The sequence below is a fragment of the Amblyraja radiata genome, chromosome 41 (genome assembly GCF_010909765.2).
Source record: "Amblyraja radiata isolate CabotCenter1 chromosome 41, sAmbRad1.1.pri, whole genome shotgun sequence".
In the NCBI taxonomy this organism is placed as follows: Eukaryota; Metazoa; Chordata; class Chondrichthyes; order Rajiformes; family Rajidae; genus Amblyraja; species Amblyraja radiata.
In genome coordinates, this window is record NC_045996.1 from 3,229,556 (window position 1) to 3,256,887 (window position 27,332).

At 46.5% G+C, this 27,332-nt stretch overlaps 1 protein-coding gene across 7 annotated transcripts in view; it reads right to left on the reverse strand.

The window, feature by feature from the left end:
• The window catches only part of ryr1 (ryanodine receptor 1), a 604,017-nt gene that overhangs the window by 565,206 nt on the left and 11,479 nt on the right, over positions 1-27,332 (reverse strand). The window lies entirely within an intron of this gene.

Consider the following 27,332-nt stretch of genomic DNA (forward strand, 5'->3'; position numbering starts at 1 on the left):
GGGAGTGGTTATTGAACTGGTTATTGTCGCCATCTTGTGTCTCTTCTTGTTTGCGAGGGATCTGGCGTTTGCGAGAAACAGGCTGGGAAGCGGAGATTTCAGTGGCTGCCTCCGTAGCCTGGCTAGCACACCGGCCCTGCAGCCTCGCCTTTGCCTTCTCTCTCTGCGCCGTCTTCGCCACCTCCCCGCGGGGATGGAAATCCACGGAGAGTCGGGGCTCCTTGCTATGCCCGCCGGGATCTTATGTGAGCGGACGTACTCGGCAGTAACCCTCCGTTCGCAAACAGCTCCAATCCTAAGAAGCTCCTGCCGACCGTAGATGTTGTTTGCCCGACAGTAAGTACACAGGGCACCAAACAACACACCAAACAACACACACACATACACAAAAAACACGGAACACTGACCGGGAGGACATCGAGCTGCTGCAACTGTGTGCGCCGCCATTTATTGCCACTCTTTACCTTCTGCCACCCAGCCGACCTGATATCCATGCTAGTATCTGCCCTTTGATATCATGGGCTCTCATCTTCCTCATCTTCCCCATGTGGCACCTTATCAAATGCTTTTTGAAAATCTCAGTATACAACATCTACTGAATCTCCTTAGACTGCCCTACTATTTACTTCTTCAAACAATTCCAGCAAATTTGTCAGTCAAGACCTCCTCTTCACAAAGACTTCGGCCTATTTTATCGTGAACTTCTAAGGACTCCATAACCTCATCCTTTATAATTAAAATGGACTCTAAAATGGACTCTAAAATCTTACCAACCACCGAAGTCAGACTAACTGGCATTTATTTCCCACTATTCTGCTTTGCTCCTTTCTTGTGCAATTGGCAATTTTTCAATCATCAGGAACCACTCCTGACTCTAATGATTCTTGAAATATCACTATCAATGCCTCCACAATCTCTAAAGCCAGCTCTTTCAGAACCCTAGTCCATCTGGTCCAGGTAACATATCCACCTTCAGCCCTTTCAGCTTCCTAAGCACCTTCTCACTAGTAATAGCCACTCCACTAACTTCCACCCCGACACTCTTGAATTTCAGGCACGTTGCTGGTGTCTTCCACTGTGAAGACTGATGCAAAAAAGTTATTCAACTGCCATTTCATTATTCCCCATTATCACCTCCAGCAGTCCACGTCCACTTACCTCTTTTTTACTCTTTATAGAACTGAAGAAACTCGTGCTATCCTCTTTTATATTATTAGTTAGTTTGCCTTCCTTGACATTAGTGCAAAAACATAATTAGAAAATATAGCACATCTATAGTAGTGCAAGAGGTGGGCCGTGCTGTTTGTTTCTCGAGGTAGTGTCAGGGTTGTATAGGTTGGTTCAAGAGCCTGATGTAAGAAAATAGCTGTTCTAAACCTGGTGATATGGGATTTCTGGCTTCTGTACCTTCTGCCTGATGCTAACAGCAAAAAGAGGGCATAGCCCAGATGGTTGGAATTCTTGACGATAGATGCTGCCTTCTTGAGGAAGCAGCTCGTATAATTGCTTTTGAAGGAGGGAAAGGCTGTGTCGTGATAGACGGGACCAAAGCCATGACTCTCTGCAGCCTCTTGTGTTACAATTGCCACACCAGGCCATGGATCAACCGGTCAGGATACTTTCTGCAGTACATCTGCAATGTTTAAGTAGTCAAAGACAAGCTGAAACTCTTTAAACGCCAATTAAAGTAAAGGTGCTGGTGAGCCTTCTTTGATGATTGCATCTATGTGCTGGGCCCAACATAGGTTACCCAAGACTTTAACACCCAGGAATTAGAAGGTGCTAATTCTCTCCACTGCTAACCCACCAAAAATATTGGTGTGAGATCTCTCAACTTCGCCTTTCTGAAGTGAACAATTGCTTCGTCTTGTTGATGTTAAGCAAGAGGTTCTTCCAGAACAATTCAACAAAGTGTTCCATCTCTCTCATGAACACTGACATTTCATCACTGGTGATTCATCCAAGCACAGTAGTGTTGTCTATAGATCCCTGACAGCAGTAACACAAGTAGATAGAATGGTAAAAGCTGCGTATGTTCTGCTTGCCTTCATTGGTTGGGACATTGAGTACTAGAATTACGAATCGTCATTAAATACAGGCAAGGTGCCGGTAGACTGGAGGGTTATAAATGTCGTGCCTCTAATCAAGAAGGGCTGCAGGGAAACATAGAAACATGGAAAATAGGTGCAGGTGTAGGCCATTCGGCCCTTAGAGCCAGCACCACCATTCAATCTGATCATGGCTGATCATCCAAAATCAGTACCCCGTTCCTGCTTTCTCCCCATTTACCTCGATTCTGTTAGCCCTAAGAGCTATGTCTAACACTCTCTTGAATAATCTTGAAAAGGCGGAGAACTACAAGCCAGTGAGCCAAACAACTGTTGCCAGAAAATTACTAGAGAGTATTCTGAGGGATAGAATATACATGCATTTAGGTGGACAAAGGCTGATTAGGGATAGCCAACATAATTTTCTATGTGGGAGATCGTGTCACAAATCTAATTGAGTTGTTTTAGGATGTGACCCAACAGGGCACAGGGCCTGAGCTACAGGGAGAGGTAAATGATTGATGGAATTTAATACCTGTACTAAGAAATGTGAGCTGTTGCATTTTGGGAGCACTAACATGGGCAGGACTTACAGATTGAACGGTAGGAATCTGGGGAGTGTTGTAGAGCAGAGGGATCTAGGAGTACAGGTATGTAACTCATGGAAAGTGTAAACACAGGTAGATAGGATGGTCGAAAAGGCTTTTGGCACATTGGCCTTCATCAATCAGAGTATTGAGTATATAAGTTGGGAGGTCATGTTGCAGTTGTATAAAGGAGCTTTTTCTGGTTGGCTGCCAGTGACTAGCAGAGTTTTGCAAGGGCTGTTACTCTTCACGTTGTATATCAATGATTTGGATGAGGGGATTGAAGGCTTTGTGGTCAAGTTTGCAGATGATATGAAGATAGGTGGAAGGGCAAGTAGTATAGAGAAAGCAGGGACTGCAGAAAGATTTGGACAGGTTGGGAGAGAGGGAAGAGAAGTGACAGAAGGAATACAGCATAGTGTGGAGTCATGCATTTTGGTAGTAGGAATAAAGGCACAGACTATTTTCTAAATGAGAAGAGAATTTAGAAATCAGAGTTGCAAAGGGACTTGGGAGTGCTGGTGTAGGATTCCCAAAAAGTTAATTTGGAAGTCAAATCGGTAGTAAGGAAAGCAAATGCAATGCTAGCATTTATTTTGAGAGGACTTGAATACAAAAACAGGGATGTAATGCTGAAGCTCTATAAGACACGTATAAGGCTTTCGCCGGCACCGAGGGGGTTAACCGACAGCCACTGGATAAAGCGAGAGGTGCAGCTGATGGTCCCTGGCCCGTCGAGGAACGGGACCATCAGTTGGAGCAGGGCTGAGCTGGAGTTGGCACTTTTTCTCCACACTGGCTGTAAGCCTGGGGTCGCCACTGCTCCGGGCCGATGTTCCGTCAGTTCAGGGTCACCCCGGACATCTCCGGCCACCCTCGGAGAAGGATGGGACACTCGGGGTAGGATGAGGACGGTCCAGTAGCGATTCAACAATGCTTGCAGCGCCGGAGACGTGGGTTCGATCCTGACTACGGATGAAACGCAGGTCTGTGCACACACAGCAGCTCAGCTGCCGAGAATGGTTATCTCGATTGACCTATGACCTGGGCATGCGCAGTTGAAATACCGAACTCGCTTATTGTGAGCAATTTTGGGCACCGTATCTGAGGAAGGATGTGCTAGCGCTTGAGCGGGTCTGGAGGAAGTTTACGAGAATGATCCCAGGAATGAGTGGGTTAACATATGATGAGCATTTGATGGTGCTAGGACTCTACTTAATACAGTTTGGAAGGATGAGAGGGTACCTCATTGAAACTTACCAAATAATTAAAGGCCTGGATAGAGTGGATGTGGAGAGGATGTTTCCAATAGTGGGAGTGTCTAGGACCAGGGGTCATAGCCTCCAAATTAAAGGCCATTTCAATGGATCATTTAAGGCAGAGATAGAAGGCAGAAGTCTGTGGAGGTCAAGTCAATGGATATTTTTTAAGGGAGAGATAGATTGATTTGTGATTAGTGCGGGTGTCAGGGGTTATGGGGAGAAGGCAGGAGAATGGAGTTAAGAGGGAAAGATAAATCAGTCATGGTTGAATGTTCAGTTTTTGTCACCATGTCAAAGTAAAAATAAAGTAAAGCTGGAATGGATGCAAAGAAGATTTATGAGGATTTTGCCAGGACAAGGGCCTGGGCTATAGGGAGAAGTTGAGCAAGCGAGGACTATTCCTTGGAGCACAGGAGGATGAGGATTGATCTTATAGAGGTGTACAAAATCATGAGAGGAATAGATCGGTAGACGCACAGAGTCTCTTGCCCAGAGTAGGGGAATCGAGAACCATGGATGTAGGTATTTACGTGAGTGGCAAAAGATTTAACAGGAACTTAAGGAGTGTATTTTTCACAAAAAGGGTGGTGGGTATATGGAACGAGCTATGGGAGGAGGTAGTTGAGGCAGGTACTATCGCAACGTTCAATAAACATTTAGACAGGTACATGGATAGGACAAGTTTCGAGGGATATGGGCCAACCGTAGGCAGATGGGATGAGTAGATGAGACATGCTGACCAGTGTGGGTAAGTTGGGCCGAAGGGCCTGTTTCCACGCTATAACACTATGACTGTCATATTGCAGATTATTATGTGTAGTTCTGGTCTCCCTGGGAAAGATGAGACTTTGGAATGGGTGTAAAATAAGTTTACCAGTATGCTATCTGGGGTAGAATATTAGCTACAAGGAAAGGTTGGACAAACTTGAATAGTCTCTGGTGTCAAAGGCTGAAGAGAGACCTGATTGAAGTATATAAACATTATAGGAGACATAGATATGCTACATAGTCAGAGTCTATGTTGGAAATGCAAATACAGGAAGGCATCGTTTTAAAGTGAGTGGGTGAATTTTAAAGGTGAAATACAAGGCAAGATTTCTTTTTTAGAAACAGAGTGTTAGGTGCCTAGAATATGCTGCCAGGGGAAGTAGTGAAAGCAGATACATTTAATAGGCATTTAGACGGACATGAGCAGTCAGTAGTACTATGGTCGAGGAGGTGCTGCAGATCCTGAAGCATACGAGGTAGACAAATCTCCCGGGTTTGAATATATATATCCGACAACACGGAGGGAAATGAGAGGGAAAATTGCAGGTGCCCTGGCTGAGATTTACCAGTCGTCATTACATACAGGTGAAATGCCAGAAGACTGGAGGGTGGCAAATGCGCCTCTATTGAAGAAGGGCTGCAGCGCAAAGCCTGTAAACTACTGGCCAGTGAGCCTAACATCTGTAGCAGGAAAGTTACTAGAGATTATTCTGAGGGATAAAATGTACATGCAATTAGATGTACAAAGGCCAATTAAGGATAGTCAGCACGATTTTGTACATGGGAGATCGTATCTCACGAAGCTGATCGTGTTTTTTGAAGATGTGGCCAAAAAGGTTGATGATTTCAGAAAGGAATTTGACAAGGGTCCTCCTGAAAGGCTACTCTGGAAGGGTACATCGCATGGAATCCAAGAAAATATGGCTGAATGGATAGAAAATTGGCTTCATGGAAGGCTGTTTTTCAGATTGGAGGCCTGTGACTAGTGATGTGCCTCAGGGTTTGGTGTTGGGGCCACTGCTGTTTGCCATCTATATAATTGATTTGCCACTACAGATACTGTTCCTCCACCATTTTGCTTTTTTTGTTTCAACATCATTGGTCATTGAAGGTTCCCCAACCTTGCCATCTTTGCCTTCTTCTGGAAGGTTTTACCCTTTATCGAGCTTTCCTTATGCACCTAAAGATGAAGGGTTTAAATATCATAAATTCAAGTCAGAGTGAAACTGGGTTTGTTTCAAGATCAGAAAATAGAAGATTTTTTTATTTTGTCACACCATCCTTTCTCATGGAAACCATTGCACTATAGCAGTTTAGCAATAAGCTCTCAGGAGCCAAGTTTCACTCCCACTATATCCTAGCCATGAAAATGCTACCATTCCGTAAGGTAATAAATGTTAATTGAAGCCCCTGCGTCGGGGCGGTCGAAGCTCCCGCGGCTTGGAGTTCTCAAAGTCAGTCTCTGACCAGAGACCGCAGACTCCACGATGTTAAAGTCCCGCAGGCTCCCACAGTGGAGCTCTCGAAGTCAGTCTCCAGCAAAGGCCGCCAACTCCTCGATGTTTGGCCACAGTGCGGACAGAGATACGATATAGGAAAAATAAATAAATCGCATCTCCGTCAAGGTAAGAGATTAGAAAAATTTCCCGAAAAACTGACACTGTCCAAAAATTTGCGTGATGTTGCGTGATGACGTAACCGCCCGACGCCGTGCGACGTCCAAGTTAAAGAACGCTAAAAACATACATTTAACACATAGTAAAAAAACAATGAAGAAGAAAGGGACAGACAGACTGTTGGCGAGGCAGCCATTGCTAGCTACATAAATTACACAAATTCTTCTGCAAAACATTTGTAAGATAAAAAATACATTTGGACATTTGTACATAGATAGGAAAGGTTTAGAAGGCTGATGGGTCAAACACAGACTAATGGGACTAGCTTAGATGAGGCAAATTTGACAGTGGTGGAAATACAGTCAAATCAAATATTAAAGGGCATTTTTTTTTAAAAACACCTTTTTGAAGAATATATGTTGAAGATCACAGGTGAATTTTTAATCAATTAAATAGATATACCTCACCACTTTTCAATCAATATGATCTTGCCTAAGTCTGAGGATTGACTGGTAGCTGGAAAGAAAAAGTACATTCTAAAGGGCCTGCCCCACCAGCATGCGACTGCATGCGGCGTGCGCGACCTAACGTGGTCGCTTGAGCCGTACGGCCTCGCTGGGCATGTGAAACTGGGTTTGTTTCAAGATCAGAAAATCTTCGATCGGCGGAGCCGTATGGAGTTGTGCGGGGCTGGTCCCGACATCTTCTCTGTGTCAGGGCTCTGAAAAACTGACACTGTCCAAATATTTGCGTGATGTTGCGTGATGACGTAACCGCCAGACGCCGTGCGACGTCCAAATTCAATCGGCCCGCCTCCTGCCCAGCTGATTGGTGAGTATGATGTCGGGACTAGCCCCGCACAACTCCAGACGGCTCCGCTGTTGGAAATGGGACCGGACCAGCGAGGCCGTACGCCTCAAGCCACCACGTTTGGTCGCACTGGACGCATGCAATCGCATGCTGGTGGGACAGGCCCTTAAAGCACCCTTTTACTATACTGAACTACACTGATTAGCATTTGAAAGGATTACAGATGGCAGTGGCCCACATGCTGATCAAGTATCACATCCCTGAAATACTTCAAGGCCTTCCATTGCTGATTCGTACAGGAATCACTGAACAGCTGCAGCTCTTTTCATCCCACGTGGATAAGCTCAGATCATCGACACCCATTTCTACTGCAGCTTTTGGCACTAAATATTCAGAAGTGCAAAAACAAATTTCAAAGAAACCACAGCACTTTCAAAGCTGGAGACTGAATACAATAAATTTCAATTCATTAATAATCAAATTTTGATTTATATTTAACCTATTTTTATATATGGATGGGAAAGGAATGGGAGGGTTATGGTCTGAGCGCAGGTATATGGGACTAGGGGAGATTATGTGTTCGGCACGGACTAGAAGGGTCGAGATGGCCTGTTTCCGTGCTGTAATTGTTATATGGTTATATGGTTATATATTTGAAATGACCAACCATGGTTTAGTTTGTTTATAAATTTAGAAATTGACTTTCCTTGGTTAACTATAGAACGTGCAAACCAACATTTTTATATGGTTACAAAATTATTAGTTCCATGGCAAAAGGAGCCCAATGTTTCTGTTATGTTTATTAAACAATTCAAGTCGTTACGCAGGTAATTGTGAAATAAGTGTCATTATCAGCACAAAAAGCCTTCAAGTTCTATGTCCCAACTAGGATTTTAAAAATCTACTACAAAGTGTTTCTTTTCTTATTTTGCAGTCACATTTTATTCAACAATGCAAGATATCTTGTTTGTAAATTTGCAGTACCCATGTCATGGATATCTGAGTAAGGAAGAACTGCAGATGCTGGTTTAAATCGAAGGTCATCACAAAATGCTGGAGTAACTCAGCGGGTGAGGCAGCATCGCTGGAGAGAAGGAACAGGCTGTCTGAACTAATCAGTCTGAAGAAGGGACTCGAACTGAAACGTTGCCCGTTCCTTCTCTCCAGAGATGCTACCTCACCCGCTGAGTTACTCCTGCATTTTGTGTCTATCATGGATATCTGACATCTCTGTATGCCAGCTTTCTCATGTTTATGTTTTGACCAAATCTGCACCAAATCTAAACCAAAACTAAATAAGACATATTATCCAACGTCTTAAATGATATTGTGAACAATACATGGTACCACATGGTAGACTGTCTATCATGGAAGCTCATTCATTTCATTTTGTTAAATGGAGATGGACCATATCATGGTAACTAACATATTTAGACCATATTTACAACCATAACAAATTAATTGCAAAATTCACATAGATGCAGAACTACACAATTATCAGAAGGGTTTGCAGTGCTTTCTCTTCATAGACTAGTATGAAAAGAATTCTACAATGACATGCAAATTTAAGCACTCAGTGGATATATAGTGACATACTTAAAAACATTCAGATGTATTAAACATTAAAGGATGTAATGAGTCAAGGATTTTTTTTTCTATGACATTTATTCCATTCACCCAAACTAAAAAAAATGAAGAGGAATTGGGTCAAAAATGACCACACAATTAAATTAATTTAAATCTAAAATACTACAAAATTGCTTCTATTTCTATTATATATTATATTCTATTATATATAAAGGGAAATTAGGTTTCTCATTTTTGATAGGAATTTTGTTTGCCATGGCATCTTTCTTTTAATTTAGAGCTTAAGGGAACAACAAAACAGCAATACAACACACATTTGTCTAAAGCATGCCATCCAACCTCACTGCTCTGAAAATTGACAGTTCTTAGTTATTCATAGGACAACCAGGTTCCGCAAAAACCCCCATCCCTTAAAAAGCATTTATAAGCTCAACAAGCTGCATTCTTTGTGCAATTTAATCTGCGAGTTCTCGCAAAACCCCAAATAAATCTTCAAAAAGTTCCTTGGGCTGCTTTGTCCATCGAGATCAGTCTCAGCATTAGAAATATTTCCAGCTGCTTCCATTGATCCCTGCAACCTCAACAAAACAATTCAAGTTTCTGCAAGCTCTCCTTCTTGCTAATCACCCCTAATCCAGGCAGCATTCTGATAAACCTCTTCTGCACCCTCACCAAAGTCTCCACATTCATCCTGCAACGGGGCAAACAGAACTGCATACAATTAGGCCGTGGGCTGAGCATCGACAAAGCGTCTAGAATTTAACTTTCGTATCCCATGTCTGGTATCTACCTGAAATTTGGCACAGATTTAGATAAAATATCATTAAGAAGGAATTCGTAACACGTCAGTGCCAAAAGTTGCACACTAATTAAGATAATTAGAAAATGTATTAGAAAAAGTAACTGCGCCCTCTTGTACTCAATGATAGGTAGCTTAATATTACTTGATGGGGAGCTGGATTCTGTGCTGCGGTCTATTTACTTCCTGGCTCAGGGAGATCACATAACGGAGAGAGCCCGAGACAGAGCAGCCAGCCATCCGCCCAGTAGATACCCACCAACCACCACCTCCACCAGTTGCGCCTGTGCTGTTTCGAAGGACATCGTGGCTGGCTGAAGGCCAGCAGAAGGCGCTGAGGTGGCGGCCGGTTCCGCTGTCCGGTCCCGGCGACCGCTCGCAGCCACCTGAGCTACTTCCTTCCCTGTCAACAATGTGGTGGCTCCACGCCCGGAGAGTGAGTTGCTGCCATGATCACCGACCCACTCTTTCTCAATGCTCCTGCCCTCCCCGCAAGTTTACTTCTGGCGGCCCAGCCAAGTTTTCTACTTTGTGCAGCCCAGGCCGTGCTGACCCGGGTTTCATGAACCCGCCTAATTAATGGGTGTGGGCAGATCCTGTGCTTTCCCCACTGCCTGCCAGTTACTTTCGTCTGGTAGATGCACTTGCTGGAGTAACTCACCGGGTCAACATTTTGGGTCCAGACCCTTCTTCAGTTTGAGAGTGAGAGGAGAGAGAAACTAAAGACATCTGTGTCCCTCACTCTGAAGAAGGGACTCGACCCCAAACGTCAGGGGGCCTCCTGCAGCTGGGGTGGGGGACGGCTTCAGGTGGGACCTGTCGGGGGCCGGTGAGGGGGGGGGGGGGAGCGCTGCCGTGGCCTACCGCTGCCGTGGTATACCACTGCCATAGACTACCGCAGCCTACCCTTGCCGCTGCCATGGCCTACCGCTGCCACTGTCCGCCGGATTAATGCGGGGACCGCATGGACCCGCGAGAGCATCCTGTAGCCGGGGAAGGGGGGCTGCTTCAGGCAGGGGCCAGCGTGAGCGTTCTGTAGCAGTGGGACGGGGACGGCTTCTGGCAGAGAGCATCCTGCAGCTTGGGAGGGGGACGGCTTCAGGAGGGGGCTGACGGGAGCAGGTGGGGGGGGGGGGGGGGGGGGGAGTGTCCTGCAGCCAGTGGAGGGGGGCGGCCTCAGGTGGAGGCTGTCGAGGGCCAGTGGGGATGGGAGCGTCCTACAGCCAGGGGAGGGGGACGGCTTCAGGTGGGGGCCGGCGGGGAGCGTTCTGCAGCCGGGGGAGGGGGACGACTTTAGGCGGGGGCTGGTGGGGAGGGGGAAGCATCCTGCTTGGACGGGGGGGGGGGGGGTGGGCGTCGACGGGGGGGGCGTGGGCGCGTTGGACGGGGGGGCGTGGGGCGTAGAGGGACCTCGGTGAAAAGACAGGGGTTGTGGAGGAGAGGGGATTATAACGGGGGAGGGGGCAGGAGCCAGCGAGGGGGACCAGAGGGGTAGGGGCTGGAGTTGACGGTACGAAGCGGACTCACTGCGGTCGCTGGTCGCTCTCCTCCGACTGGATCAGATTCTCCGCTTTCAGTTTACAACATTTCCTGCGCAGGGCTGGGCCGTTTCTGTGTCCCTACAAAATTCAATGTCAGTTGGAATCCTCCGCCAGCCATCCTCAGCTCCAATAAAGACGCGATGGCGCAGGAAGGGGCGGACCGTCCGGCGGAGTGACAGGAGAAAAGACCGACTCACCTGGCGCTGAACGGCAGGAGAGGAGATCGATCTGCACGCATGCGTTTATTTAAAGATATTTAAACCTCGCTAACTTTTACATTGGACCACCGATTGGAACGAAACTTGGCGCAATCGCAGCACAGGAGAACGGTTAGTAAGCTGGCGAAAAATCGTAGCGCCATCGCGTACCGTTTTTGAGCAAATAATATGACCGCGCAAACCGGAATTGAACAAGATCAGAGCTTTAGTTATGTATAGATAAAATATCTTGGTATTTTCTTTAATGCAATTTTTGCTTTTCTAATTGCCCACGAGTTATTTCCTGCTTGCATTATATTTCTCAAAAGTTGCTGCCCGATTTAATCTTTCTAAACGTCACATATGCTTCAGTTTGCCCGAATTTTAACTTAATTCCCTTACCTTGTCATTCTTATTTCCCTCCTCCTTAGTGGAATATGATTGTCTTGAGATCTATTCAGCACATGCATGGGAAAACCCTAGCATTTTCCTGAAATTGTGAGGGGTCATTCAAAACTGTTCTCATGTGGTATTACTTCTTATGGTGACATGAATGAATGAATAAGTTTATACGAGGATATTGTTTGTTGATTTTAGTTCTCCATTCAACACCATTGCACCAGAGCTACTACACTCCAAACATTCCGAGTTGACTGTGCCTGAATCCCTCTCGGTTGATCACCAGCTTTCTGACAGACAGGAAGCAGCATGTGTGGCTGGGAAAGCACATCTCTGACCCGCAAACCCTCAGCATAGCACCGTAAGGCTGCGTACTCTCCCCTCCCTACTCAATAACCAAAAATCTGTACCCTCCTTTTGCTCCGTTATTTAATTTAATTCACATGTTTAATCAATAATGTTTTATTATTAATGTTTAATGCTTTATGTGTCATTCCTAACTGTCACTATGTCGTTGTCACTTGCTGGCATAACACCAAGGCAAATTCCTTGTATGTGAATACTTGGCCAATAAACTTATTTATTCATTCATGAACGAATGAACAAGTTTATTGGCCAAGTATTCACATACAAGGAATTTGCGTTCGTGCTCCGCCCGTAAGTGACAACATAACATAGTGACAGTTAGGAATGACACATAAAACATTAACAATAAAACATTATTGATTAAACATGTGAATTAAACAAAATACCAGAGCAAAAGGAGGGTACAGATTTTTGGTTTTTGAGTTGAGCTACTACTCGTGGAAAAAAGCTGTTTTTATGTCTGGCTGTGGCAGCTTTGACAGTCCGGAGTCGCCTTCCAGAGGGAAGTGATTCAAAGAGTTTGTGGCCAGGGTGAGAGGGGTCAGAAACATAGAAACATAGAAAATAGGTGCAGGAGTAGGCCATTCGGCCCTTCGAGCCTGCACCGCCATTCAATATGATCATGGCTGATCATCCAACTCAGTATCCTGTACCTGCCTTCTCTCCATACCCCCTGATCCCTTTAGCCACAAGGGCCACATCTAACTTCCTCTTAAATATAGCCAACGAACTGGCCTCAACTACCTTCTGTGGCAGAGAATTCCAGAGATTCACCAATGTGTGAAAAATGTTTTCCTCATCTCGGTCCTAAAAGATTTCCCCCTTATCCTTAAACTGTGACCCCTTGTTCTGGACTTCCCCAACATCGGAAACAATCTTCCTGCATCTAGCCTGTCCAACTCCTTAAGAATTGATCTTACCCGCTCACTTCCTGGCCCTTGCAGTGTACAGTTCATCAATGGAGGAAAGGTTGCAGCCAATAACCTTCTCAGTTGATCGGACGATTCACTGCAGCCTCCAGGTGTCGTGTTTGGTGGCTGAGCCAAACCAGACCATGATGGAGAAGGTGAGGACAGACTCTACGATGGCCGTATAAAATTGGACCATCATTGCCTGTGGCAGATTGTGCTTCCTCAGCTGCTGCCGGAAGTACATCCTTTGTTGTGCCTTTTTGACTGTAGAGTCGATGGTGGCCCCCCATTTAAGGTCCTTGGAGATGATGGTTCCCAGGAACTTAAAAGACTCCACAGATGTGACTGTGGTGTTGTTGATGGTGAGTGGGGTGATGGGGGAGCTCTCCTAAAGTCTACAATCAATTCCACTGTCTTAAGAGCATTGAGCTCCAGGTTGTTGCGATGGCACCAGGATGCCAGCTGTGTCACTTCATGTATGTAGGCAGATTCCTCCCCATCCTGGATCAGTCCAATCAGGGTTGCGTCATCCGCAAACTTGAGAAGCTTGATAGAGGAGTCAGTGGAGGGCCAGTCATTGGTGTAGAGAGAGTAGAGGAGAGGGAAGAGTATGCACAAGCCTTTCAAGAGTCTTCATGACTACAGTGGTCACTATTACAGGCCATTAAGACCAGTAATCATTGCGTTTTTGGGTACAGGGACAATAGTAGAGACTTTGAACCCAGAGTTGTGTATGCGCATGAACGCATGAAGCAGCGCGTTCAGCAGCAAGCTGACAATTACAATAAGTCAGCTAAAGACCTTTCCACACTTCATGCGGGCGACACAGTGCGAATGCAACCCCTCGTACAAGGAAAGAAGAGTTGGGAGAAAGCCATAGTTTCTCGTCAGCGTGACGACCGTTCAAAGAATGCTACTCCGCCAACAGAGTTATGATTTCGACATCAGCTACTGACAGGTGAAGCTCATCTACCTTGCGGATACACTGTCACGTGCAGTTAGCGGTACTCCAAGCAGAGAATAAGCATTCGAGGAGGTAAACATGCTATGACACTTGCCAATTCTAGATGAACGTCTCAAACAAATTCGCGATGAAACAGCGAAAGAAGACACTACAGATGCTGAAGCATGTCATCATCAGTGGTTGGCCTAGTGAACGAGATAGGCTACCAGAGCAGCTCACGCCTTATTACCGCTATAGGGATGAGCTCGCAGTCCAAGATGGTTTGATCTTCAAGGACGAGCGCGTAATCATACCAATAAGCTTAAGAAGAGACTTGAAAGAAAAGATACACTCTTCACATCCAGACTCCGAAGGCTGCCTGTGACGAGCACGCGAATGCGTATTCTGGCCTGGCATGAGTAGCGACATCAAGCAGTATATTGCTACATGTGATGTGTGCTGCACCTATGAGGTGAGCCATCAAAAAGAGACACTCATGAGTCATGAGCTACCGACAAGGCCATGGGAGAAAGCCGGCACAAATCTCTTTACATGGGATGGGAAAGATTATCTCATCACCGTAGACTACCATAGCAACTTTTTCGAAGTAGACCAGCTGAGAGACACGAGCAGTCCAACCGTGATTTGCAAGTTGAAAGCTCATTTCGCGAGATACGGCAGCGCGACACAAGTTGTGAGCGATAACGGGCCGCAGTAAACATCGGTCACATCTTGCCAGTTCACAAGGGAATGGCATTTTGAGCACCTGTGCAGCAGTCCCAGTAATAGCAAAGTGAACGGGAAGGCAGAATCAGCCGTCAAAACAGTGAAGCAAATCATGACAGAGCAGCAAATCACAATCCGACCCCAAACTAGCGATGTTGGTTCATCGTAATACGCCTTTGCATGGTCTGAGCACAGGCCGGGCTCAGTGCCTCATGAATCGTCGCACGCGAACACTTCTGCCGACGACAGCAAGCCTATTTGAACCCAGAGTTGTGTACGAGCATGAATGCATGAAGCAGCGCATTCAGCAGCAAGCTGACAAATACAATAAGTCAGCTAAACACCTTTCCAAACTTCATGAGGGCGACACAGTGCGAATACAACCCCTCGTATAAGGATAGAAGAGTTGTGAGAAAGCCATCGTTTCTCGCCAGCTTGGCGTGTGTTCATATGTGGTTCAGAACCAGTCTGGCATATACCGTCACAATCACGTACATCTCCGCAAGATGTGCGAAAATCCACCAGACGAGCTAGTTGCACGTCAACACGCAAAGTGCGGCCAGACCATCAAAGACCAGGGCGAATCTACTTCACCGACACAGGCGTTGAAACAGCAGCCAGCGCCTACTGAAAATAAAACAGCTACTGAGCGAGCTGGCAAAAACAAGGATATTGACATAAATAACACAGTGAGAACTCGCTCAGCTCGAGTTGTGAGACCGCGTAAGTATTTCGGAGACTATGTGACCCATTGATTTTGTTCTCATCGATTGTGATGTCTGTATGGGGTTGCAAGTATGATAACCAAGTTTGTGCAAATAAGATAATGAGAAGGAAAGGACATTTTACTTTAGAAAAAGTGTTCTTTTCTCACTTAGACAGATATATGCCAAGAGAGCATACATTGTACAGTTGTGCATTTTTCTCTTTTGGAAAAAGAGGGGATGTTATGATATCTCGTCAGCAGCGGCCTCTGCAGTCCGTCTGCGTTTTTATTATTTTATGTCTATGTTTTTATGTAGTTTTTGTTATTTTTGTTGGGGTATGTGTGTGGGGGGGTGGGGGTGGTGTGGGGGGGTTGGGGGTAACTTTTAAATCTCTCCCTGCACGGGAGACCTGACCTTTTCTTTGTCGGGTCTCCGTTGTCGTTGGGGCTGCAACGAGGAGCGGCCTCCAACAGGAAGACCGGGGGCTGTGGTGCCGACTACTCACCTCACCGTCGCGGAGCTGGCCGAGTCCAGAGCGGGTGGAGCTGTGGTGGACGCTGCTGCGACCAGACCCCCGGAGATTCGGTGGCTGCAACTGCGGGTTTGGCGGACGGTAACACTGGGAGCCCGCGGGTCCCTGGAGGGAGACCGCTTTTCGGGGCTTCCGCAGCGACGACTTCTCCCGCCCGAGTTGCGGGGTTGAAGAGCTCCTGGAGCGGGGCCTTACAGCACCGCCCCGCGCAGCTTGGAATGGCTGCGGGACTGCGAGCGCGCGCCGGGGGCTCTAACATCAAGACCCGGTGTGCGGCCTTGCATCACCCGGCGTGGCTTTAATGGCCACGGGACAATCGCCATCGCCCGCCGGGGGCTTTGACTTTGACTTTGACTCTGACATCGGGGGGGAGAGTGCAGTGGAGAGATAAGTTTTTTTGGCCTTCCATCACAGCAATGTGATGGATGTTTATGTAAATTATGTTGTGTCTTGGGTCTATTTGTTTGTAATGTATGGCTGCAGAAACGGCATTTCGTTTGGACCTCAAGGGGTCCAAATGACAATAAATTGAATTGTATTGTATTGTATTGTATGTGTAATGTGCCTTTAACGACATAATAAAGTCCACGCATGCGCGGGGGTTGCAGGCATGCGTAGGAGTTTTAGCTACTGGAAAAGCTTGCCCTTGAACAGTGCGGTCCTGGAGATATCCAGGACTTCCTTGGAAACATCCTGATAATAACATAAATCCTGAAGAATCATTGTGAACCCTTGTCACAATGAACATGCCTCTTGAGGGCAATATTCTTTACCAGCATGTCCAGGTACACGACCACTGGAAGCATTCAAACTTTCACACCTTTCCCACACCCCATGATTGATAAATACATTCAATAAACCTCAATAGTTCATGGCAGCAGGAAGAGGGCCATTAGATGTGTGGTACATCCTTTAAAAGCTTAAAGGCATTTTAACTGACAACTTACTCCTTTTGAAGGTACTCTCCCACACAATTGAGAAGATATAGCTCATGTGCTATCATCTCTTCCCTTTGTACCATCAAGAATAGAAACAGTGATTCATGTACACTTCTTCCATCCTAGTGTCCTACATTCTACGTTCACATGTACTCTTTATTGCAATGAAGAATTTAAACATAATGTCCACATTATAAATGTCAAAGAAATTATAGAAATGGATAAGGGATAAATTAAGATTATAAATCAAGGGAAAGACAGATTTCAACATCACTCTTCAGAAACAAATACAGATTTGGAGCCGCTATTTGCAGGTAAATATAGAACCAACAATAATAGACTGTGAGGAGGAGTATACAAGTTCAGAACAAGATCACTCCTGCACCCATGCAGAACTCACTGACTTCATCCATTTCACCACTAACTTCCATCCGGCATTCAAATTCACCTGGACCATTTCCGACATCTCCGTATTGTTTCTAGACCTCACTATCTCCACCGCAGGTAACAGACTACTGACCGAAATCTACTACAAACCCACTGACTGCCATGGCTATCTGGAGTACACTTATTTCCACCCTGCTTCCTGTAAGGACTCTATCCCCAAACCAGGGCATCGGAGATGTCCTCATTCTTTAGGGAACAGGAGTTCCCCTCTTCGATTATAGATAAGGCTCTCACCAGGGTCTCCTCTATATCCCTTGGCTCTGCTCTTATTCCTCATCCCCCCCACTCGTAACAAGGACAGGGTCCCCTTTGTCCTCACCTTCCACACTACCAGCCGTCACATATAATAGATAATCCTCCAACATTTTCGCCACCTCCAACGGGATCCCACCACAGGCCACATCTTCCCATCTCCTCCTGTCTGCTTTCTGCAGAGATCACTCCCTCTGTAACTCTCTGGTCAATTTGTCCCTTCCCACCCAAGCCACTCACTCCCCTGGTACTTTCCCTTGTAACCGCAGGAAATGCTACACTTGTCGCTTTACTTCCCCCCCCTCGACTCCATCCAAGGACCCAAGCAGTCTTTCCAGGTGAGGCAGAGGTTCACCTGCACCTCCTCCAATCTCATCTATTGCATTCGCTGTTCTAGGTGCCAACTGCTCTACATCAGTGAGACATACAATACAATACAATACAAGCGCAGGTGAACGCCTCCACTCAGTTCGCATTAACAAACCTGATCTCCCGGTGGCTCAGCACTTCAACTCCCCCTCCCATTCCAAATCCGACCTTTCTGTCCTGGGCCTCCTCCATGGCCAGAGTGAGTCCCACCACAACTAAGGAGATGGTGGTTGACTTCAGGAGGGCAGGAAAACAACACCATACACCTCTGCACATCGATGGACAAGCATGAAGTTCCTAGGACTCCACCTGTCAGATGACCTGACGTCCACGACCAACACCACAGCACTGGTCAAGAGAGCCCAGCAGCGACTACACCCTCTCCGAAGACTACGGAAAGCAAGTCTCCCCACTACACACCTACAAACTTTTTATAGGGGGACAATCGAGAGCACATTAACCTACGGCATCACTTCCTGGTTCGGGAGCTGCAAGGCGTACGAACGGCACCAACTAGACAGGATTGTGAAGACTGCCAGCAGGATTATTGGTGCTCCACTCCCTTTCCTGCTGGACATATACAGGAAGAGATGTATCAGCAGAGCCATCTCCATCATCAAAGACCCCTACCACCCATCGCATCACATATTCTCCATCCTGCCATCTGGGAATAGGTACAGGAGTATTAGCTGCAAAACCAGCAGGATGCTCCTCAGCTTCTTCTCGCAGGCTATAAGACTGATAAACGGACTTTGCCTCCTGCCAAAGTATCGTGCACCAACCACCAACCTGGACACACTGCAGCAGAGCCACTGTCGTGCCGCTGCCGATCGGAACGCCTGTTGATGTTTAGTAGAGAGCAGAGTGTTTAATTTGTTCATGATATATGTATTTTTATTTTTTACTGCACACTGAATGGACACTGGTTGAGCAACATTTTTTTGTTTCCTCTGGGTATGTGAGTACTCAGGAAAATGACAATAAAGATATACTATATTATACTATACAAATTGGAGGAGCAGCTCTTCATATTTTGCTTGGGTATTTTACACCCCAGCGGTATGAACATTGACCTCCAATTTCAGGTCGTCCTTGCGTTCTCCCTCCTTCCCCTCCCCAGCTCTCCCACAGCACTGTCTCCGCCTCTTCCTTTCTTTTTCCCACACCCCCCCCCCCCACCCCCACATCAGTTTGAAGAAGGGTCTCAAGCCGAAACTTCACCTATTCATTCACTCCATAGATGCTGCCTCCCCTGCTGAGTTTCTCAGGCATTTTTGTCTACCTTCGATTTTTCCAGCATCTGCAGTTCTTTCTTAAAAAAAATACATCAGTTGAGAAGGTGGGCCATAGAATGGCACATAAAATTTAACACATAATGGCACATAAAATGTGAGGAGTTGTACTTTGGTAGGTCAAACCAGGACAGGAATTACATAGTGAATGGTGGAACCTTGGAGAGTGATGCAGAATAGAGGGATCTTGGTATACAGATGAAAGTGGTGATCCAGGTAAACAGGTTGGTGAAGAGGTCCTTCACATGCTTGCCTACAATGAAGCCCAAAATATGCATGCTGATCCAGCCCAGTTAATGATGTAAACAAGGCCAGCGGCGGTCACTGCTGCTGCAACACAACCTTTGCATGCTTAGAAAATATATACTTGATCTGACGTTTGAAGGCAAGTTCAGAGTGCCCTTATGACACTTTTCTGACACTGCCTTGAACCATTGAATTGAATTGAATACCTTTATTGTCATTCAGACCTTACGGTCTGAACGAAATTTCGTGCCTGCAGTCATATATACAATCATACAATAATAAACAACACTAAACACAAATTAACATCCACCACAGTGTATCCTCCAAGCACCACCTCACTGTGGTGGAGGCAAAAATCTTAGGGCTGCAGTCTCTTCCCTCCTCTTCTCCCTCTGCGCTGAGGCGATTCCCCACCGGGCGATGGCACAAACAGTCCCGCGGCTCACCGAACCCCGCAAACGGGCCGGCTCAAACACTGCGGCCCGGGGTGGTCGAAGCTGCCGCCCTCCAGTCCAGCGGACGCAGCCGCTGGCCCGCGCTGAACCCCGGACTCAGGTCATAGCCGCCAGAACGCCGTCCCAGCCACCCGAGCACCGTTCCAGCCCCGAGCCGGATCGCCCTCACGTGAGTGCCGTTCCTCCCTCGAGCTGGGCCGCTCCGACGGGAGTGCCGTTCCTCCCTCGAGCTGGGCCGCTCCGACGGGAGTGCCGTTCCTCCCTTGAGCTGGGCCGCTCCGACGGGAATGCCGTTCCTCCCTCGAGCTGGGCCACTCCGACGGGAGCGCCACAGCCCCTCACGGGAGAGTCTCAGCCCCTCGCCAGGCCGCCCTCACGGGAGTGTCACAGCCCCTCACGGGAGCACCGTTCCAGCCCCGAGCTGGGCCGCCCTCACGGGAGCGAGCCCAGGGTGAGTCCTGACTGGCTGCCTCCGGAGTCTCGAGGTCGCCAGCTCCGCCATTAGGCCTCAGCGCAGACGGAGGCAGAGAAGGGGGATACGACAAAAAAGTTGCATTCCCCCGAAGGGAGAGACAGCAAGCCCCGTTTTAACCCCCCCCCCCCCCACATAAACACAACCTAAAAACCAAAAACTTAACTAGACAAAAAGAAAAAAAACAACACAAAAAAGTAAAGACAAACGGACTGCAGGCGAGCCGCAGCCGTTCACCAGCGCCGCCATTTCCGGATGCTGGAAATGGATTGCTTCATTGTCTGAGAAGTTGTGAATGCAATTGAATGTCTCAACTTCTGGAAGGTCATTGAAGTATGTAATAATGGATGGTTCTAGGACACAGCCCTGAAGAATTCTTGCAGTGATGTCTCAGAACTGGAGTCATTGATCTGCACCGAGCACAACCATCTTCATCTTTGAAAGGAAGTCAAAGATCCAATTGCAGAGATGAGTGCTGATGCCAAGAGGGCAGAAAACTCCCAGGATGTGCTGCAAGGATTGGCCACTGCGAACAAAGACCTACATGCGGCAGTAGACCTGGTTCATGGCCGCAAAGGAGGACCCGGCATGCCGCTGCCTGTAGAGGAAGCTCGAAAGCCACCGAGCTCGGCCCCGAAGACCAGAGAGTAGAGGAGGAGAGAGCTACTGGTAACGATAGATGCGAGAAGAGGGCCCGTATGAGAGGGAGGGGGCTATTGCCACCTGCACTTTCAAGGTCAGCATCAGGAGGCTACCCAAGACATAAATGCACTCGGGCAAGGAGAGGAACATTGGTTCTCATGCCGAGCTGGTCGAGCTTGGCTGAGCACGCCCTGCAGCAGCTTTGGACTTACCTGGAACTGGGGCACTCCTGTACATCCAGCATATGAACCGGACTTTGGACTTTTTCTTGTGTAAATGGCACCAAAATATGACAATTTCTGCATGTAAGAGCTATACAAAAAGAATTTCACTGTGCAGTGCATACCCGACATATACGAACCATTGAACAGTATAGATTAGAAAGATTGTGACATGACGTTGTAGAAGTAGTTGGTGAAACCACAATTGGAGTACACCGTGTACTTCTTGTCGTTCAGCTACAGCAAGGACATCATTAAGTTGGAAAGGGTGCAGAAGAGTAGATAGGGGAGAGATTTAGGAGAGACAATGTTTTTAGTCTACACCAGAAATGAGCTGCATAAGGAAGCTACAGAAGTGAATAATTATGATCTCTAAGAGACATTTTGACAGATATAGGGATAGGAAAGGTTTAAAAAGCTCTGGGCCAAATGCGACCGGCCAGTGGGTCAACTTGGTTTGCATGGAAAAAGTAGACTAAAGGGCCTGTTTCCATGTTGTACAGTTCAATGACAAGTTGAAGTGTTTTAAAAGCAAAATTGAGCGAGTTCAGAACCAGCATATTCCCAAAAGGGTATATGTAAAGTACAACAACAATTCAAGGAACATTGTGGGCTTGATTATATTAAGATCAAGAGGGTAACCAGAGATTGAGTGGGCCATCATATGAATACATCGTAGCTAGAACTTGAGGGAAGGAAATAGATATTCTAGTGCACGTTTTCATTAAGATGCCTTTGCATCTAATACCTACTTTTAATACATAAAGGTGGTTCTATCCCTATGCTGGAGAAGGCTGAAAAAAGCCATGGCCCTGATATTTTTTTTAATCTTCATCAGCCAGTGGCAAGCATCAGTTAAGATAATTAGAGGGCAATAAGTCTTTTGTCGATGGTCCAAACTTTACTGGATAAAATCAGAGAACAGGATGAATCTATACTTAGAAAGCTAGAATTTATCATGATAGGTCACCGTGGCTTTGTTCGTGGGAAGTCCTGCACTGCCAAAGATTAAACTAACTATCTAGATTAGGGCATTGGGTTTAACATAGTCTGCATGGACTTTGGCAAGGTGAATGATAAGGCTGGTAGTAAACCTTTAGCAATGGTTTCGGCATCTAAAAGCAAAGTACATACACAATAAGGAACAGGGGCGGAAAACCCGGGGGGGCCAGAGGGGACACGTCCCCTCCATGTTTTGAGAGATGGGGGTCATCCCCCCCAAGTTTTTGTGATCCGGATTTTAAAACCCGGTGAAATCTCCGCTTTTCCGCGAGACAGTTGGGGGTGGGACTGATGACCGAGGGCTCCGATTGGACGAGAGAGACATCGGTCAGCAGGCAATGGGGGCGGGACATGATTCAGTGCAGTGATTGGAGGAGTGGGGGGGGGGGGGTGGGACTGAGGATAGAGCGCGGTGATTGGAGGAGGGAGACGTGGCACAGACCTGCGCCTCATCCGCAGCCAGGATCGATCCCAGCCGGTTCTCCGCCGCTGTCCTGTCCCTTCCCGAGTACCCTCCCGAGTACCCCCCCCCCCCTCCCACGGGTGGCCAGAGAGGTCGGAAGCAAAGATCCTCCGCTATAGGATCTTTGGTCGGGAATCAGACGGGCCAGCGCAGGGAAACAGCGCTAAACCCAGCTAACTCTGCCTGTCCCGCCAGGTGAACCTACAGCCTTCCTGGATTTGCAGGAAATATGGCTAGCGCGGAGAAGCAGCGCTGGTGTCCCGTCAGTCCAGACAGGGCTGTAGTTAACCCGGTGAGACAGGCAGAGTTGAGCGCTGGATTGAGCCTCCGAAGCCTCGCATGTGCGTGTGCGTGTGTGTGTGTGTGTGTGTGTGTGTGTGTGTGTGTGTGCGTGCGTGTGTGTGCTCATGCGCGCGGGGCCGCTAAAAAGTGTGTCCCTCGGTCCCCTCCATATTTTGATAGCGAGTTCCGCTCTCGAGAAGGAAGAAGTAGAGCGGAAAGGGCTTACAAGGATTTTTTTTCGAGAGGGTGGTTTGAATTTGGAATGCACTGCCTAAACTCTCCAGGTTTAATAAATAGAGGCAAGTCCTGTGTTACAGCCACTTGGGTTACAGAAATGTGCACTTACAGAATCCAGTTTACTTCCCAAGAATTTGAGATGTGGTGGAATAAAACTGAATGAATCAACATTTTTTTTTTACAAATTGTGCTTCTTAACTTAAGAGCATATTATGTGGCTTTACAGAACATTAAAAATCACGATGCGGACCATTTGGGGAATGAACGTCATCTCCCCCCCCCCCCCCCCCCCTCGCATATAGATGAGCACTTTAATCACCAAGGCATGGAGGACTACGGATCATGGTGGTAAATGATTAGTTATAGATGGATGCTTGATGGTCAGCATGGACAGGGTAGGCCAAGGGACGTGTTTCTGTGATAGGATTCCAAATGCAGATTGTGTTTTAGTTTTACTGAGCATGTGCAGTCAGTCCACAAAGAAGACTCCGAGCTCTCTATTGCCTGCCTCTTGAATTCCTAACATCTTGCACCAAGGTCCAACTTGACTCTTGATATCCCTACTCTGGGTAGATGACAATCTATTCCCCTCATCGTTTAATACACTTCTGTACGATCACCCTTCATCCTCCTGCCTTCCAAGACAAAGTCATAGCCTGCCTAACCTTCGCCTACAGCTCAGGCCTTGCTCAGGCCTTGCAGCATCCTTGAAAATCTTCACTGCACTCTTTGCAGCTTAATTACATGCTCCCTTTTGCAGGGTGATGAAAACTGAAGACAATACTCCAAATTCAGCCTCACCAACATTTTGTACAACTGTAAAATAACATCCCACCTTCTATGTGTAAGAAGGAACTGCAGATGCTGGTTCAAACCGTAGACACAAACAGCAGGAGTAACTCAGCCGGACAGGCAACATCTCTGGAGAGAATGAACGGGTGACGTTCCTTCCATTCCTTCTCTCTAGCGATGCTGCCTGTCCCACTGAGTTACTCCAGCTTTTTGTGTCTATCCCATCTTCTACACTCAATACCCTGACTGATGAAGGCCAAAAACCAAAAGCGTTCTTTACCACCCTATTGACATGTGATGCCACTTTCAGGGAATTATGTACTGGTAGTCCTTGAACCCTCTCCTCTACAACACACCCAGGGCCCTACCATTCATGACGGGCCTGCCCTGGTTTGACATTCCAAAATGCAACAATTCACACCTATCTGCATTCAAAGGGACTTTGAGAATGCTGGTGCAGGATTTCTCAAAGGTTAATTTGCATGTTGAGCCGGCAGTAATGCTAACATTCATTTTGAGAGGACCAGGTTATAAAAACAAGGATGTAATGCTGAGGCTGCATCCAGCGCTGGTGAGGACATATTTAGAGTATTGTGAGCAGTTTTAGGTCCCATATCTGAGGAAGAATGCGCTGACATACAAGGATGAACACAAGGATGATAGGGTTAGAAGTCTCTGGACTTGCAATCGTTGGGTGTTTTAAAGGATAAGGGGGGATCTCATTGAAATCTACTATATATCAAAAGGCCTAGTGGACGTGGAAAGGATATGTTTTAGTAATGGCAGTCTAGAACCAGAGAGAATAGCCTCAGCATAAAAGGACTCAAGTTTAAAATGGAGATGGAGGAATTTCTTTAGCCAAAGGATGGCGACTCTGGAATTCATTGCCACAGACAGCTGTAGCGGCTAGGACATTAGGTTTTTTAAGGCATAGATTGATTGGTCCTTGAATAGTATGGGCATTAAAGGCTACAGGGAGAAGGCAGGAGGTAAAATAGATAAACAATGCTTGAATGGCAGAGTACTCAATGGGCTGAATGGACTAATTCTGCTCCAAATCATTTATAATCCATAAACAGCAATAGGCACAGCATTCATCTTTGAGACACACTACTAGTTACAGGCCTCCAATGTGGAAAAACAACATTCCACCATCATCCTCCTTCCATGAAGTACATTCTGTGTCCAGTTAGTTAGCTCTCCCTGGAACACATGTGGTCTAACCTCCCACAGTGCACCCCCCGTCCCACTCTCCCTCCCCCATGTGGAACCTTATCAAAGGTCTTGAAGTCTATATAGACAACCATTACAGCCTAGTCCTCTTCTACCTTCTTGGTTATTCAAATTCGTAAGACATGATCTGTCACGTACGAAACATAGAAACATAGAAAATAGGTGCAGGAGTAGGCCATTCGGCTGATCATCCAACCTAGTATCCTGTACCTGCCTTCTCTCCATACCCCCTGATACCTTTAGCCACAAGGGCCACATCTAACTCCTTCTTAAATATAGCCAATGGCCTCAACTACCTTATTTTCTCTTTACCAAGTCAATGTCGCCCATATTTCAAGTCATAATTTAAGTCTCTGGTGAACAAGGAGGTTCTGGGCAATTGCAAAAGAAGATTGCTGCCATAACTATGAGGGTTTATTATTTTGAAAGAGCACTGTTAACTAAATTTTCTTCCTTGAATACATTATTTTCTCTTTACCAAGTCAATGTCACCCATATTTATGTTGTATAAACTTCACACCTATCTATGCATATGTTCTACTTGTAATATTTGCTCAGAAGTTCACGTGGTTCATTATTTTAAATGAAATTCTATTGAAATTGGTATAAACTGATCACAATAATATCCTTTTTTTCACATCAGAAACACTTAACTATCCACTTCTGCAACATAATGTTTCGACATGTTTTGATGTTAGTAAATGTAACAATTGTTTCCAAAAAGGAAAATTAAATGAAGGCACCTTTAATAAATTTCCCAAAGACCTAAATATCAATGTTAATAATTGTGTCGTTAAATTCCTTTCAAATCAAACTGCCTGCTAATAACATAACCCAAAATTCCGATGAAAACGTAAAAACACTTTGCTTTTACGTTGTTAAAACACGTTGAAGATAGTGTGGCACTCAGATCTGTCTGAGTATTGTTGTACGCAGGCATCCATTTCTTCACTTTTTGAGTACTAAGTGGAATTGAACATTGTTCAATCTTGAATGAACGCCTCCACTTCTGATCTTACGAATGAAGATCATTGAGCCACAAGCCACACTCAGCAAAATCAATAACCCCACTCTCACCATCGACGGCACCACTGTCTCCCCATCTCCCCAGGCCCGTAACCTTGGCGTGATCTTTGATTCCACCCTCTCCCTTGAGCCTCACATCCGCCATGTCATTAAAACCTCCTTCTTTCATCTCCGCAACATCGCCAAACTCAGACCCTCTCTCACACCGCCCGCTGCTGAAAGACTCATCCATGCCTTCATCTCCTCCCGACTGGACTATTGCAACTCACTTCTCCATGGCATCAGCTCCACCTACATCAACCGACTCCAACTGGTCCAGAACGCAGCCGCCCGGCTCATCACCCATACCAAATCCTGGCATCACATCACTCCAGTCCTCAAATAACTTCACTGGCTTCCCATCTCCCACCGGATCACCTACAAAATCCTGATCCTCACCTACAAAGCCCTCCACCATCTGGCCCCCCCATATCTCATTGACCTCCTCTCCCCTACCAACCCTCACGGTCCCTCAGATCCACATCAGCTGGTCTCCTCTCCATCCACAAGTCCAACCTCCACAGTTTTGGGGACAGAGCCTTCTCCAGGGCAGCTCCCAGGCTCTGGAACTCCCTCCCCCAACTGATCCGCAATTCCGTGTCCCTCACCATCTTCCAGTCCCGCCTCAAGACCCATCTCTTCACCTCTGCCTATCCTTAGCCCCACGTCCCTGTCCCTTTTCATCTGTGCATTAATTGCCTCATACTGTGTTTTGTATTGAATTCTGTCTTTACTTTGTGTACTAGTCATGTCTCTACTATTTATTTCATTCCCCTTACATGTTTTTCCTCTACATGCTCAATTTTTGTTGAAGAAGCCGAAGGTAGCGTGGTCCACAAACACTGCCCGGCAAAATGTTGGGGGAAGATATAATTGCACTTTAACAACCTTTAAATTATTTTCCAAAATGAAAGCGACGACTCTAAAGAATTGAGTACTTTTACTTGGTCTCCATTTGCATCTGTTTTACCACAATTCTTTGATGCCATGCTCAGTAAACATTGCCTTAACATCAGAGACAACCATCTTCATGTCACCTCTGGTATTCAACCCTTCTATGCAGTAACAGGACTGTGAGGTCTAGAGCCAAATTCTCTTGGTAAAATATAAACCAATCACCAGTGA